Source organism: Oreochromis niloticus, linkage group LG23, assembly GCF_001858045.2.
Source record: "Oreochromis niloticus isolate F11D_XX linkage group LG23, O_niloticus_UMD_NMBU, whole genome shotgun sequence".
Lineage (NCBI taxonomy): Eukaryota > Metazoa > Chordata > Actinopteri > Cichliformes > Cichlidae > Oreochromis > Oreochromis niloticus.
In genome coordinates, this window is record NC_031986.2 from 16,674,193 (window position 1) to 16,691,329 (window position 17,137).

General features: G+C 41.0%; 2 protein-coding genes and 2 non-coding genes across 6 annotated transcripts in view; 2 read left to right on the forward strand and 2 right to left on the reverse strand.

The window, feature by feature from the left end:
- The window catches only part of nfkbiz (nuclear factor of kappa light polypeptide gene enhancer in B-cells inhibitor, zeta), a 692,084-nt gene that overhangs the window by 525,924 nt on the left and 149,023 nt on the right, over positions 1 to 17,137 (forward strand). The window lies entirely within an intron of this gene.
- The window catches only part of LOC109200954 (angiogenin-1-like), a 132,545-nt gene that overhangs the window by 12,283 nt on the left and 103,125 nt on the right, over positions 1 to 17,137 (reverse strand). The gene's annotated exons all lie outside the window — the stretch shown is intronic.
- Positions 11,884 to 12,002, reverse strand: LOC112844015 (5S ribosomal RNA). The gene has a single exon (XR_003216570.1). It is a non-coding gene; the product is annotated as a 5S ribosomal RNA (ribosomal RNA).
- LOC112844016 (5S ribosomal RNA) lies at positions 12,314 to 12,432 on the forward strand. Its single transcript, XR_003216571.1, has one exon. It is a non-coding gene; the product is annotated as a 5S ribosomal RNA (ribosomal RNA).

Sequence of the window (17,137 nt, forward strand, 5' to 3'; positions counted from 1 at the left end):
CTACAATATATTTTGGTGCAAAGCTAAACAAACTTCATTATTAATATAATAAAAAATATAAAGAAATTAAAACTTTATTTAAACTTAAATTATAATTATAATGAATATAATTTGTTATCTTGTAATCTTTTGCAACACAAGTAGAGAAAAACAAAGTTTTAAAAAAGTTCTATTTGCTGTTGCTTACATTGTAAACAGGCCAACTGACCTCAACACCTAAATATTATGAAGTTTCTATTGTGAGCTCCAATAGATGTGGCAGACATGGCAGAAACAAATCAGACAGAACGATACAGTGGAAGTAAAACCTGAAGCTAGGACATTAGAGTGCTAGTCAACTGGTTCAGGTGCAGCAGGTGGGCTGATCCTCCTAATTGCTCATAAGTATTTGGCTGCTTCACTTCGTTTGTTCCAAAAACATGTCAGCTTTTAGATGCATGTTAACTGTTTACTTTCCTAACATGGCTATTTTTCATATTTTATTTGCATGTATCACATACAGTCAACTTTACGTAATTTCTGTTTAAACAAATATTCATCTTCATTCAAACTGATCTTACATGCAGCTGCTGTTCATTCACCCATTTAGTTTATTAACTTATAGCAATTAATCTGACATTTCAGAGAATTTCCTTCCCTGAAGATCTTCATTGATCCCTGCGTCAGAGAGCCGACTCCCACCAAACACTACACTGCACAACCAATCACTCCGCTAACTGAAGAAAGAGGTAAAAGTAATACATCTTTACCAGTTGTTGTTTTGGTTCATCCAACTGGGATCATCCAGTTTGTCGTATTAAATGTGTATTTTAAATGTGTTTTAATGTGTAAGCATGTTCAAATGGTAAAATGTTTCAGAAATAAACAAAAAAAACCCCGACTACTTTACATATCAGTGTTCTTTTTTTGTCTTCAAAACAGAAATATGAAGCTTTCCATTTTCTTGATGGTGGTGTTCTCTGTCACTGTGCTCTGTGTGGATTACGAACATGTTAAGAAGTTCAAAAACCAGCATATCATCAAACCAGACACAAAAATGTCGTCCGTTTCTTCTAGCAGATCAGCACAAGAAAGTGATGACGAACGTGTTAAAAAGTTCATAAACCAGCATATCATCGAACCAGGCAAAGAAGAGTCATGTGATAAACTAATAGGCGAGAGGAACATCACAGATGTTAATGGTGAAAATAAATCAAGAAATACCTTCATCATTAGCACTTTTAAAGAGGTTAAAGATATTTGTAAAAAAAAACGTGTTTATAAATATGACAATCTTTATAGAAGCTCTGAAGAGATGAAGATTTTGTACTGCAAACTGCAACGTGAGAAAAAAACATACGAAGATGAAACGATAAAGAAGCATATTGAAATTGCATGTGTGAAAATCGGCCGTGATCTTAAACCCGTACACTTCGAATGCTGCTGTTGATTTGAGCTGCTCTGTACTCACTGTGATCTTTCTATCATTGTTTCATGATGTTGCTTTGGATTTTTTCAGATTTGGAATTCTTAAGACTTTGTAAAGTTTGCATAAATAATAATGGGAATATTATTATTAAGGAAATATGGAAGAATTGTTTGTCACTGAATGTGGAAAAATATCACAATCACAAGAGTTATTGAAACAACTTTCTTTTCTCACTTGCATAAGTAAACATTACATGGCATTTTTTTCTAACTGGCTGTTCATCCTGTTCTCTCAGATCACAGTCATTGCTTGTCTTTCAGCATTCAATAAATAATCTACAAAAAAAACAAGTTGCTGCTCCAGAGAATTTTTTTATACTTAAAACAAAGCTCTTGTAAAACCACAAACACTCGCTGGTTTTAAAATCATTGATGAAGAGAGGAGCTACACATTTTGTCTTAGTGCTGAGGTCTGAGTTAGTGATGGAGTTCATCTGGACTGCATTGTATTTCTATCTGCTCCATGTGTGGGAATAAGCAAAGACAACTAACAAAGAACTTTCAGCAGTAGGGTTGGGCGATATATCGAGCTTTTAAATATATCGATATATTTTTATACGAGATATGAGATGTGACAATATCGTTTACATCAATATAGTCTATGTTACGTTATAATTATACTTGTGGAGCCGCAATTTTGCCTCTCTTTCGTCCACTTTTGTCTCTACGCAACGTTACTCGGCCTCGCCTCTCTCCTTCCCTGAACACAACTCCCCCTCCCCCATCACTTCACCTGCAGGCAGCACAAGATGGACGTGGCAGCTATCAAAGAGGAGCTGGTCGGTAAAAAGAAAACATTTAAAAAGAGCCCATGAGGTTGCCATCTCCCTGGTTGAATGAGCTCTCACCCCGTGGGGCAAAGCAAGACCTTTGTTGCCGTATGCCAGTGAGATAGCTTCTATAATCCAATGGGACAGCCTCTGTTTGGACAGAGCTCTACCTCTATTTGGATTAGCGAAGCAGACAAACAGCTGGTCACATAAACACACATTCTGAGTGCGCTCGATGTAGGTGCATAGCACACGCACTGGACAAAGAGAATGCATCCTCCTCTGCTATAGTGATGGGATTTCCGGCTCTTTTTAGAGAACGTTTCTGTGTTTCTGCAACATAAAACACTTTTTTTTACATTAGTAATTCCTTTTGTGCATAGTTTTATGTTGTTGTTAATAATAAATTAATTAAAGCAACAAAACAACCTGAAGAGCCGGTTGGGAGCCGAAAGAGCCGGCTCTTTTTAGTGAGCCGAGCCGAAAGAACCGGCTCTCTCGGCTCGGCTCACTAAAAAGAGCCGGCTCTTTCGGCTCCCAACCGGCTCTTCAGGTTGTTTTGTTGCTTTAATTTATTTATTATTAACAACAATATAAAATTATGCACAAAAGGAATTACTAATGTAAAAAAAAAAGTGTTTTATTTATATATGTTTATATATAAATATATGTGGTGGCCCCTAGAGACAAAGCATGTACAAACTCCAAAACACATTTCTAGCGTTAACTGAACTTCCAAAACAGAGCTACCTAGATCACTTAAATTACATAATTGAAAGCATATGTGTATTGTTTGTGTATTTATACACAAGCACTCATATATATTCAAATAATTTAAAAAAATGTTCATTTACCTGTTACTACCACACACCAAATCTGGTCGTTGGTACTTCCTGGCTTGTGTAGCCACTAGGTAACAAAAGCCTAACACTGCGCCTAGCATTCTGGAGCACTTCTGTTGTGTTTTGTACGTGTTTTGGAGTTTTTACGTGTTTTGTCTCTAGGGGCCACCGTAAATATACTTTTATTTATTCACTCCACATAAAATATAATAAATAAATCATATAATACAAAAAACAACTATTCACATTTCAACTTTTAACTATTTAAATTTTCAGCTTTTTTCTTTTAAACTAATTTAAAGTGAAACAACACAAAACACTGCAAACCACAACACTATTAAATATAAATTAAAATATGAAAAAAAAAAGAAGATGCATATTCTCTGTCATATAGGCCTGCATGAATAAACTTTCTGAATCCTTTATCATATGCAACTGAAAATAGTCGTGGATGATTACTATGCCTTTCTAATGTGACGTTGTTGTCCCTGGCTCTCTTTCTCTCTCTTTCCCTCCCGCTCTGTTCCTGTGCTACTGCAAGTGTAACTACCGCCCCTCCTCCCTCTGCCCAGCGCAAAGCACAAGGCTCGCGTGCGGAGTGAAGCGGAAAAAAAGTGCGAGAGAGAGGGTGAGAGAAAGAAAAAAAAACACAGCTCGCGATAAGGAGCCGGCTCGCGTCGTTCACGTCAAAGATCCGGCTCTAAGAGCCGTTTCGTTCGCGACCGACACATTCAATTCAATTCAATTCAATTTTATTTATATAGCGCCAAATCACAACAAAAGTCGCCTCAAGGCGCTTTATATTGTACAGTAGATAGCACAATAATAAATAAATCACTACTCTGCTCCTCAGATGCAAAAGGAGGGGAGCAAAATTTCAGCAACTCAAACTCCATTGAGCTATAAGATGCAGGCATGATCTTGGGAAAATAGGCAGCATTTGGACACAATACGACCTTGTGGCCATCAGGAGAGAACTGTGTGCAGGAGGGATGCACAGACCGCGCATGAAGGTCACCCACTCGCTTTACCGAAGCCAAAGCGAGAAGTAATGTAGTCTTATATGAAAGAAATTTCATATCCACAGACTCAATGGGTTCAAACGGGGGGCTACAAAGGACCTCCAGCACCAAAGACAAGTCCCAAGCAAAGACACTGGACTTAAGCACAGGTCTCAGCCGGCGAACCCCTTTCAGAAAACATATGGCGAGGGGATGTGCACCTGGTGTCGCCCCGTCAAAGTTAATATGACAAGCAGATATAGCTGCTAAATAAACCTTAATTGTCGCAGATGAAAGGCCATTTTCCCACAGCTCCTGTCAAAACATCCACAATAGAGGTCTAAGGAGCTTGGAAAGAAAAGCGTCTGGACTTCTTTAGATTGCTTGAAGACGTTTCACCTCTCATCGGAGAGGTTCTTCAGAACTGAAGAAGCTTCTTGACTACGATGACCTGGATGACTGAGAACCTTCACCAAAACATCCACAACAGAGCACTGAAATGGGAAAGTGTGGTGGTCCTGGCACCATTGCTCGAAGGCTCGCCATTTGTAAGCGTACAAGCCTCTAGTAGATGAGGCCCTAGTGGTCTGAATTGTCGCTATCATAGTAGGTGGCAAACCCTTAGCAATCAAGTTTAACCTCTCAGCAGATAAGCATGAAGGCGCCACAGATCCGGGTGCGGATGAACCACTTCTCCTCCCGCCTGAGAGAGAAGGTCCCTGCGGAGAGGAAGCTGCCAAGGACTCGCTGCTGGCAGGCTGATTATCTCTGCATACCACGACCTTGTGGGCCACCAAGGGTCCACTAGAATCAGAGAGAGGAACTGCCAACGCACTCTCTCTAGAACTGGAGATATCATTTCCACTGGGGGAAATACATACAGGAGCACGTCTGGCCAATGGTGCACTAGCGCATCCAAGCCCAAGGGTGCATCGTGGTCGATTATGGAGAAGAACAGGGGGCAGTGAGTATTTATCCTGGAAGCAAAAAGATCTATTTGCGCCTTGCCAAATAGATCCCAAATCTGAACCACAATTAAAGGGTGTAACCTCCATTCTATCACCAGAGGACCCCCCTTGGGCTCCCTCCAAGGAGCTAGCATGCAAGACGCAGTTACCGTCAGCCTCCTCCGGAGGTGACGCGATGCACAGAGAGAGTCCTGCCTTGAAACTCTCTCATTTTTAACAGTCCAAGTGGCACTACGGCGATCATAGATGCCATCATGCCCAACAAACGTAATGGAAATGCCTGGAAACACATTCTGCATCCCAGCTGAAACTGGGCGAGGCAGCGATGAAACGCAGCCACTCTGTGCTCCGACAAACGTGCGCGGCTGGAAAGCGAGCATATTTCCAAACCGAGGAAAGAAATCTGCTGACTTAGCGAGCTCTTTTGAAAGTTCACAGAGAACCCCAGTGTCTGGGGTTCTCTGTGAACCCCATTCTGTGAAATGGAGAAAGCAAGAAGAATGAGTTAAGTAAAGTTTGACTTATCTGACTGTTTTGTTTCGCATAATGCGCCTTATAATCCGGTATGCCTTATGGTCTGAAATATGGTCCTCATATTCTTAAGAACAGATGATCTGTTTAACTGTACCTTACTTTCAGTAAGTCACTATAGTGTTGCATGTAAATTAAATTCAGACTGCTGACTCATCATCCACGTGCCCTAATCAGGTAACAGTCCAAATGGCTGCTTTGTTGAGTCCCACATATTGGGCACATTTATATATGTGTCATATTCTTAATCTGTCGCAGCAGTCACAATGCTGTTTATAAGTTATATTCAGACTGATGAGTCTTCACGGATGTCCCCAAAACAAGTAAAGCTCCAAATGTTTATGCTGTTGTTTCTTCAGTTATTACTTATATATTTTGAAATGCAGGCATCTGATCTGTTTCTGTTATGTAGCCTAATGTAACGGAGCCATTGCTCTCACTCAAAAACTGTGTGGCCCCCACCCATGCACACACCAGAATGAATGAACCCTTCCTGTATAATTGCAGTCCCTCGAGACGTGACTGCCCCTCAGCATCTCTGTTTATTACACCAAAGCAAGTTTGAGAACAAAAAGAATAAATGGCTCTGTATTTGGTGCTTGTTTATGTGTTTCTATGCAAAAGCACCCTGTGATGTTAATGATGACCATGTCTCTCAATTTGAAATGACTCCCACAAAGTTACATTTTTGTTTTTAATGTGCTTTTAATTCTATTAACAGCTCTCTGATATACATTAGCGTTATAATATTAGGGAGAAAACTGGCCATCCCTGTTCAGTCATTAATAATAAATAACCTCTTAGTTCACTTGCCTCAGTCCTGCTGTGTTCACGACATCAGCAGAGCGGGAGGTGGCTTACTGGGCTTAAGCCCGGGTTGTTGTTTCAGGAGCCCGGGGTCTTTTGGAGTGTAATTTGTTTCATAGTTAGATGCCTGACTGACAACTGTATAAAACAAAAACTACACACAATATTCAAAGCACATAGCGCACAGTCGTAAATTCCCCCTAATTTCGCTATGATCCGAGCTCAGGCACTAGCCGACTGAGCAGAGGCGGAGCCAGACATCTTATATAAGTTGAAGATTTATTAGGCTGTGTTTTGAGTTTTGTTCGAAAAAGAATAACTTCAGATAAGAAAAAAATATATACAGTGGTCCCTCGTTTATCAGCAATGGGAGTTGAAATAACCCTCATTAGGTGAAATCCGCGAAGTAGCCAACTTTATTTTTTACAGTTTTTGTAGATGTTTTAAGGATGTAAAACTCCTCACTACACACTTTATACACTTTTCTCAGACACGCATGAATATTTTCACACTTTTCTCTCTTGATGGCCTCAGTTAACATGTTAAATGTTAAAGTCCATGACAGTACAATTAGAAAAAGGGTGAATAAGTGTGGCTTGTTTGGAAGGGTTGCAAGGAGAAAGTCTCTTCTCTCTAGCTGACTGCAGGTTTCCCCATCTTATAAACAGTACATTTGCATAATGACTGAAACTAGCACCACTGAAGGAATGATGGGCTGGGAGGTCAGTTCCATCATCATTATGCAAATTCTCATCACCATTGATCAACAACCACTGATCAAAGCCGACTGATCAGTGGCCATGAGTACCATTCACAGAGAGTTGGGGAATGGCTGCAATCACAGTTCAAACCTTCGTAGAAAAATAAGTCCAGTATTATAGAATGAAACCAAAGGCACCCGCGGTTGCCTTTGCCGATGCAAAACGTTTATTCCACATTATTATTGTGTTTGTTGGGGAGAAAACTTACAAACACACAGTACAGCACTTCAGAGTCACACTGCTAGCGATCGAAGATTTATGTAAATTTGACAGCTGATCAGGACGCAGAACACAATGTACTGTATAAAAAAAAAGCATGTAAAATTGCACAAAAACAAACAAAAAAATCTGCGACAAAGCGAGGCCGCGTTATAGCAAGGGACCACTGTATCATATATGCAGGACACCTTGAACTAGTTTTTTTTTAATTAAGCAGCAAGTCAATGCTGTCATGTAAAGTCTGAATTCAAACACAGGTTGGGGAAACCTGCACTGAGCTGACTGAAGATATCAAACATTTCCAGTAAGACATTTGATCAGGTCTTTTAAAACTTCCTGTTAACCAAGCAGCATTCTCAAGCTGCTGCTGCACTGTTAAGAAAATCCTAACTTAATCCTCATAGCACAGTCAGAAGAAAATAAACAAACATACAGTCATGTGGAAAAGATTGTTTTCATAGGAATCTATAGCGTACTCTGAAAAACTAAGAACACTCCATGATTCAGTCATTTGTACAGCCACCTTTCAGCAGCAATAGCGTCACCAAACTGTTTCTGTATGACTATCAGTGTTTCACAATGATGTTTGGCTCACTCTTCTTTACATTGTTTCTTCAGATCATTGAAGTTTGTGACATTTATTTATGTACAGCTATCTTAAGTTCCCTGCACTGAATTTTAGGTTGAGGTCTGGACTGTGACCGGGCCATTGCAACACCTCGATTCTTGTCTTTTTTAGCCATTCTGTTGCAGCTCTGCTGATGTGCTTGGGAACTTTACCCTGCTGCAGTACATCGAAACACACCTTTGACTATAGAGTACTTGGTATACAGGGGAGTTCATGGAAAACTCACATTTTCACCACATGCTGACAGCTAGTATGAGGTGTTTGTGCTGGTATGCTTTGCAACTTTGCTAACAAACTTGCAGCCATGCCGTCGTGCTCTTTTTAGAGAGAAGAGACTTTCTCCTTGCCATCCTTCCAAACAAGTGTTAAAAAATCAGTTTCACCCTGGTTCTTTTATTCCTCAAGGCATCCAGAGATGGCACCGGAACTCAGTAGTTATTTCACAAAACCTGTATTCATCTTTATTCATCTTCATTTAAGCATGCACCTTCTAGAAGGGAAGACTTGCCAGGCCGGTGTCCCTCTGCAAAATCTTCCCTCCTTTGTCTGTGAAACGCAGTTTTGTAGAAGCGACCCTATCATAAAACCCCCATGGTGTGCTGCAAACTCTGTGTGTCTGTGTGTATGCATGAGCACGTGAGCGCCTGTGTGTGCGCGTACTCGCGTGTCTATGTGAGTGCACGTGAGTGAGTGTGCATGTGGATATATGAGTGTAACAGTTTAAGCACTGTGTGTGTCTCTGTGTACGTGACTTCCTCCCGGTCATAAAAGTCCATCTCCCTTCCAGACCACAGTTATCCAGTTACAAATGTTGAGACCCCCACACAGGTATCCTCTGGGGAATTTCCACTCAGCATTAACTCCTCTTTGTCTTACTTTCACAGTTCAACTGGGGGAGGGTCTCCTAAAATCTACTCCTAAGTTCATGACACAGTCAGGCCTTTATTTATATCCAGGGCAGTGTCAGTGTCTCACAATTCTATATCCTATCTAACACATTCCTAAACTCTAAAATAAGCTAAACATTCCTACAAGTCCCCCTTTTTATCTGCCCTAAGGCAGATAAAACTACACTAAATCTTTCACCATAATGTTTTCATACTGTGACTCCCCATTTCCCAAAAGTGGCATCATGATGTCTGCCTTTGTATCAGATTCTCCCACAGCACGATTGATGAGTCTTACGAGCAAAGCTCCGATACAAGGCACACAACAACACCCACACGTCGCTAATATTGCAGTAAAACAGACAACCTACACCTACACAAGCCACACTTATTCAACCTTTTTCTAATTGTACTGTCATGGACTTTAACATTTAACATGCTAACTGAGGCCTGTAGAGTCTGAGATGTAACCTTGGATTTTTGAGCTTTTTCTGACCATTGCACAGTTTGACCCTGGCGTGAATTTTCTGGGACATGATTCCTGGGAAGATAATGATAATTGTGTTAACTGTCAAATGTTATGCTTTCGTAGAGGTGCTCACACTTGCTGGTAAACAGTTAATCAAGTGCAGTTGATTAGCAGCATCTGGCTGTTATTTACTTTCTTAATTTGTATTGAAGCATTAAAGGCGCTTTCTGAATTACAGGAGGCTGTCTGGTGTGAAGCAATAAACTGAGAACGTATTACCCTCTATAGTCTACAGACAAACTAGAGCATCCAAATCACGTGATCGATTTAAGATGACATCGAACCCTCACTGAGTCTCGTTTCAGTTTGGGTCAGAAATGCAGACGTCAAACTACATACCAGTTTTGAAAATCACCTTTAGTGCAGGAAGAAACAGTAAAAACTGCATCTTCTAAGGAAAAATTAAAATAAAACACAACTTCAATTTCCTATTGGGGGGCGGAAATGCAGCATGATAGCCAAAATTATATGACAGCATGTGGCATTTGCTATGGAAAAGGGTTCTTGGAGTGAAGGCAAAAGAAAGAACAGCGACATTGACAGCAAGTTTTGAGATTTGAGAGATTTCTGGAATTTTTTGACTGTGTAGTGTAGCTTTGTGTGTGTGTGTGTGTGTGTGTGTGTGTGTGTGTGTGTGTGTGTGTGTGTGTGTGTGTGTGTGTGTGTGTCTATCAAAAATACAGTCAGAATGAAATAATAACTGTAAATTCTTATTTGTCCTGTTGTGCTGAAAAGAATGACACCAAACAAGGAAAAATAAGCAGTTTGTAAAAGTGAAATTAATGAAGGTAAACTCAAAAGGTGTCAAAAACAGCCATTTATAGGTTTGACTTCAGAGTTTTACATTACACAAAGATTGCATTATAACATATGTTGTTAGTGTGATAACATCTAGAGTTTTTGCATTTATAGAAGTTTCTTCTGCTCTCAGAACAGATTCAGTTGTTCACAGTTTTGGCACACGGTGCATTACCAGGCTGCAAACACTCATAAGGTGCTGAGTTGTGGTCATGAAAAGAAGAAAGTGGTTAGCGAAAATTCTGTGATGCAGTGTCATCAGACTGTTGACAAACCCTCAGTTTAGCCACAGTGTGACAGCACGGTTTCACGGAAAGTCATGTTTTGAATTATTTCTCATGCAGTGTTTTCTGCTCTTTATTTCATGTTCATTTACTTGACCAAGCCTCTGATGTGTAAATCAAATCCATGTGAATGTCATCAGAACATATTTTATAATGAAAGTTGTTTTCTTTTACTAATAAGTTGAGGATTTGGCATAACATTGAATATAGAAGTTTTCTATCTCTGATATATCAGTTTCAATGTTTGATTGTAAACTCACTTTACTAGTCCTACTTCTTTATTATTCCATCCAGGAAATCAGCCCCAGAGCATGATCCTACCACCACCATGCTTAACATCTGGTGCAGTGTTCTCAGATTTCAAAGGATCACCTTTGATGCACCAAACATACTGTTGTCATTGTGGCCATATAGCTCAGTCATTGTCTAGCTTTCTTTCCAGAAGTGGTTGGGATCCTCAGTTCACAGTAATAACAAATTCCCTCTGATCTAAGGGGGACTCTTTGGGTCTTCTTCCAGACCTTGGCAAAGTGGTAACATATCCAAACAACTTGTAATTACAAACGATTGTTTGAAGCGAATCTGTAAGTGTATAAAAATGGCTTAAAATGGTTTACAGTGAGTTCCTTGGACTTTCCGTTGTTCTAAATATTGGTCAATCCAACAAGTGGTTTTAAGCTAATCCTTTTTATGCTGCGAAGAGAAGCTAACACTTGTAGTCAGCCATGATCACTAATGAGAAGTTAATAGGGCTTGTTGAGTTATGAGGTTCAGAACCTTCAGCACCTCATATGAAAAGATTTGACTGTGTGTATGCTTTTGGCACTGTGTGCATTTGAGAAAATCCTAAATAAATTCAAACTTGTTTTTGAAAGCTGTTCTATAAATTTCAGTGGTATATTATGCATGCAATAGGGAGTTGTCTTCTTCAACTAATGAGGCTGAAATAAGTTCATCTAGTTTAGAAACTTCCACTGAACAGTCTATTACAGTGTCACAACTAAGCATATGCTTAAGAACTTAAACACTTTAAATTAGAATAATGGAAATTTTCCTTTACAGCTTCTGCTCAAGTACAATTAATAAAGAAAACCACAGACTCTTTGATGTTTGTTTTGAAGGAAAAGTAATTTCCTGTAAATGTTTATCTGTGTGAGATTTTTCAAAAAACATCAATTTTGTTTAAACGTGAGATACATGGCCTATTCTTTCCTTGTTCTACTTTTGTCTTATCATTAATCCGATTACTCTGGAAGACAAGATGGAAATATAATATTCCCATGTTAAAAATATAGAAAAAAGATTTTATTACCCAGAAATGTAACTTTTCATGCCTGTGAGCATAAACATGAGCAGCAGCGCCCTCTGCAGTCTGTGTGACGAAGTGCAAAAGCTTACAGCACCTGGTATTCCCAGGCGGTCTCCCATCCAAGTACTGACCAGGCCCGACCCTGCTTAGCTTCCGAGATCAGACGAGATCGGGCGTGTTCAGGGTGGTATGGCCGTAAGCGAGAGAGCTGCTATATAAAGGGCATTTTATAAGTGGCAAATGTCTCATAGTTTATTATATATTATTGTGCTAAATTTCATATATTACAGCGAAAACATGCAGCTATTCGTTATTAACTGCAGCTTCAACATTGAGCTGCAAAAATGCTTTTCCCGCAGTAACAGCTTCATAATAACACATGTTAGTTGATTACAGCACAGTGTGAAAGTGACAGAGAGCACACAGTGTGTTTTGTAATTCAAACATTTGTTTCGTTTGGAGTGTGTGTCGTTACAGCATGTATAAAAAGGCTGTTCCTACAGTTCTCTCTCGCTTACGGCCATACCACCCTGAACACGCCCGATCTCGTCTGATCTCGGAAGCTAAGCAGGGTCGGGCCTGGTCAGTACTTGGATGGGAGACCGCCTGGGAATACCAGGTGCTGTAAGCTTTTGCACTTCAATACACAAACTGCAGAGGGCGCCGATGCTCACTCGGTGGAGATAAAGCTTCAGGAAAAACCTCAAAACCACGCTTGTAATTCTTTGCTTGTGTAGAGTTAATAAATGAAAACTACAATCATCCCTGCAGCTCCCTGTAAACACTCTCATGTTTCTGATGTAGATCAGAGGTTCAGCTCAGCGTGACGTCATGTGTCTGAAAGCTTCAGGATGACAAAAATACACCACCAATAATCCTCACTTTACTTTCTGGACAAAGTAGAGGTTACACAAGAAAATCTGCTGATATGTGGAGATTTACAATCAAAGTATATTCTTGTATTTTTTATTTGTTATGTTTTAGTTGAAGTTTTTAAATGGGAAAAATCTTTTACTTGAAACGATTTTAACAGACTGTGTGCTCTCTGTTAATCCAACACTGAGCTGTTAAAAACAAACAAACAAAAATGTATCATTTTATTTGTACTACTATGAAAAAAAGTCATTTTAAAACTTTAACTAATGTCTGACAGGCGTGTTTGGGTCAGTGTGGCTGTGAGGAACAGGCCTTTTGTTGATGCCGTAATGCATTATTTTTATATTTTTACCTTGTAGTCTCCAAACTGCACAAACCTAGTTTTTAAATAAAAGCTGTTGCACACTTTGTTCTCTCTGTCAAAGCAACACTGCCCTGTTACTAGGATTTATTTTTATTCATATATAACTTTGTAAAAAGCATTTTGATGCTATGATTAAGAATTTTACCGTTTGCCTCACAGCTCAACTCTGTCGGACCAGGATGGCCGAGTGGTGAAGGCGTTGGACTTAAGATCCAATGGACAAATGTCCACGTGGGTTCAAACAAAACTCTTGGTAGCAAAATAAACCTATAGCCAGAGGACAAGGGAGGAGAGAGTTCTTGATAACTTGATAAGCTGGTGAGAGTTGTGATGATGAGATGTGCTGAAGAGACATGTTAATGTGTCCTGTGGAATATGAATATTGAGTGGCTGTGGTGTGAAGGATCATCCAATCCAACTTCATTCATAAAGCACTTTAAAATACCCAGCACACGACCAAAGTGCTGTACAGTAAATAAGTTAAAATCAATAGAACAAAACAGCAAAAAATAAAACACATAAAAATTAAAACAGCCCTATATAAAAAAAAAACAAGATAAAACACCATACAATCAACTAAAATACAAATAAACTAAAACTAACATCTCACAAGGTGTCAAAGGCCCGGGTGAAGAGATGGGTTTTCAGAAGTGATTTAAAAACAGGCAGAGAAGAGGTCTGTCTAATCTCTAAAGGCAGATTGTTCCACAGTTTAGGAGCTGCAACAGCAAAAGCACGATCTCCTCTAAGTTGACGCTCAGTCCTGTGTACCTTCAGCATCAGCTGACCTGACAGAGCGGGTGGGCATATAAGGCTGTAGCAGCTTTATATGAGAAAAGAGAAAAGATGGGGCTAGGCCATGGAGGGCTTTAAAACCAAATAAAAGAATTTTAAAATGAATCCTCAAAGAAATTGGCAGCCAGTGAAGTGAAGCTAACATAGGGGCAATGTGCTCAAACGTTCGAGTGCCAGTTAAAAGACAACTCTGTAGATGAGTAACATATGAAGCACTGACCCCTTTAAAAAGTGCATTACAGTAATCCAGCCGAGTGCTAACAGTGGCATGGATAACTGTCTCAAAGTGCTGCCGTGAAAGAATTGGCTTTATTGTAGCAGCTGCCTGAGCTGAAAGAAGCTTGAGTTTATCACTGCCTTAATCTGACTGTCAAGCTTCAGTTCAGAGTTCACTATGACCCCCAGGTTTGTGACAGTTGGCTTATTATACTGGGCCAAGCTATCTAAATACATATGGGGGGTCTCAGTGGGGCTACCAAAAACCATCAGCGCAGTCTTTTTATCATTGAATTTTAAAAAGTTAATAGACACCCAAGCCTTAATGTCATCAAGACACTGAAGTAATGGCTGTATGGAATATGTGCCTTTTTCCTTTAGATCACATTAGTCTTGATACAGTCTCTGCCACCACATTAGCTCAATCCCTCTGGGCTCCTTTGATCAGCTCCATCACCTAGTGGGGGTGGGGGGTTGTAGTTCGGTCTCGCCTTAGCTATTGTGGTTGATGTGGGGGTAGGGATGGGCTTAGGGCATCTGGGGATTCCCTAGGGATGTTTTCCCTGGAGGGCCTAACCCGGGGGTTGTGGTCATGACCTGGTTAGGGGCTCTGGTGGCTCTTAGATGGTGTTTTCCTCATGTGTGCAACGGGGCTGGGAGAGGGTCTGTGCTGGCAGACGTGGTTTACTGGCCTGGTAGCCTTTCTGCGCCTGGGCCCCCTGGCCTTTGTGGATTCTAGAGAGCGGGGGTGCCTGCTGGGGTCAGCGGGGAAGCTGGCCCCAGGGAGGGGCTACTTGCCCCTCCCTTCTTCCCTCCCCATCCTCAACTCCCTCCCTCTTCCACAACCGCCCACACATGCAGGGCCTTGAGATACAGGTGTGTCACTAGGATGCAGGGGAGGCACTTGCCCTCTGTCCCCTTCTGGCCGCCTGTGCCTCAATTTTATTCCACAACCTAGACATCCACATTACTCACACTATCATTACACATGATAGTGTGTAATGATAGGGCCTTGGGGGTGGGCACGTTATACGGCGTCCAGAGGACGGTCTGTGTATTCAACCTCACCTCTGGTGCCGGTGCCCACTTCTGTCGGTGGTTGGTGGTTCTTGGTGGGCAGGGCTGGGTACTCAGGTACGTACCGGCTCACACCTGGTGGCTGCTTGGCGGGGCTTGGCGCCCGTGGCCCTCGGGCCTCTGGGCCTGGGGCTCGGTCCACTCTGGTACAACTGGCTGCCGACAGAGCCCGTGGGCACGTCACTCCAGCCCCCTCTGGCTTCTGCTCCGTGGCTGCTAGGTGACCCCTTGTCTGGGGCTCACCTCAGCTCCTTCCAGGAGGGTGGCACGGTTGCCCCTCCGATGGTCCTCTTTGGGCTCTCGCACTCTGGGGCCTCTGGATGTCTAGGGCCTGGATCTCCTCCATGCCTGCTTCATGCCCTGGGGGACGGGGCTATGGCTCTCTACACCCTCTACCAGATCGTTACATGGAGAAACATTTTGAATACAAGCGCGCAGATCCACACAGGTGTGCACACGGGTGTTCACAGACACAAACTACACCTTTCTTGGCTGCTACCTCAAAGCACATTGTGCGCTGTCCGTCCTGCGTGCTGCACAATAACATTCAATATTTAGTATCTACTGTTATTTACTGTTAGCTAGATTATTGCAATGGTGGGTTTTTTTTTGCTTTTTTTCTCTTCTGTTTTTTCTTCTCTCAACAGGTGATCCGGGTGATTTTTTTTTTAAAGTGCCTCTTTCCCTCTCTTTTTCTTTCTCTCCCTCTCTTTCTATCTTTCTTTCTTTCTCCCTGTCCTATCCCCCAGTCATGTCTGTCCCTTCTGTAACAACTGAAAATAAAATAAATACATAATAATAATGAAGGTCAATCAAATGGACCAATTTGGCAAGGCCATGATGATCCACAATAATTCTGATGGCTAAAGAACCAAACGGGACAGGCGGAGCCAGACATCTTATATAAGTTGAAGATTTATTAGGCTGTGTTTTGAGTTTTGTTCGAAAAAGAATAACTTCAGATAAGAAAAAAATATATACAGTGGTCCCTCGTTTATCAGCAATGGGAGTTGAAATAACCCTCATTAGGTGAAATCCGCGAAGTAGCCAACTTTATTTTTTACAGTTTTTGTAGATGTTTTAAGGATGTAAAACTCCTCACTACACACTTTATACACTTTTCTCAGACACGCATGAATATTTTCACACTTTTCTCTCTTGATGGCCTCAGTTAACATGTTAAATGTTAAAGTCCATGACAGTACAATTAGAAAAAGGGTGAATAAGTGTGGCTTGTTTGGAAGGGTTGCAAGGAGAAAGTCTCTTCTCTCTAGCTGACTGCAGGTTTCCCCATCTTATAAACAGTACATTTGCATAATGACTGAAACTAGCACCACTGAAGGAATGATGGGCTGGGAGGTCAGTTCCATCATCATTATGCAAATTCTCATCACCATTGATCAACAACCACTGATCAAAGCCGACTGATCAGTGGCCATGAGTACCATTCACAGAGAGTTGGGGAATGGCTGCAATCACAGTTCAAACCTTCGTAGAAAAATAAGTCCAGTATTATAGAATGAAACCAAAGGCACCCGCGGTTGCCTTTGCCGATGCAAAACGTTTATTCCACATTATTATTGTGTTTGTTGGGGAGAAAACTTACAAACACACAGTACAGCACTTCAGAGTCACACTGCTAGCGATCGAAGATTTATGTAAATTTGACAGCTGATCAGGACGCAGAACACAATGTACTGTATAAAAAAAAAGCATGTAAAATTGCACAAAAACAAACAAAAAAATCTGCGACAAAGCGAGGCCGCGTTATAGCAAGGGACCACTGTATCATATATGCAGGACACCTTGAACTAGTTTTTTTTTAATTAAGCAGCAAGTCAATGCTGTCATGTAAAGTCTGAATTCAAACACAGGTTGGGGAAACCTGCACTGAGCTGACTGAAGATATCAAACATTTCCAGTAAGACATTTGATCAGGTCTTTTAAAACTTCCTGTTAACCAAGCAGCATTCTCAAGCTGCTGCTGCACTGTTAAGAAAATCCTAAC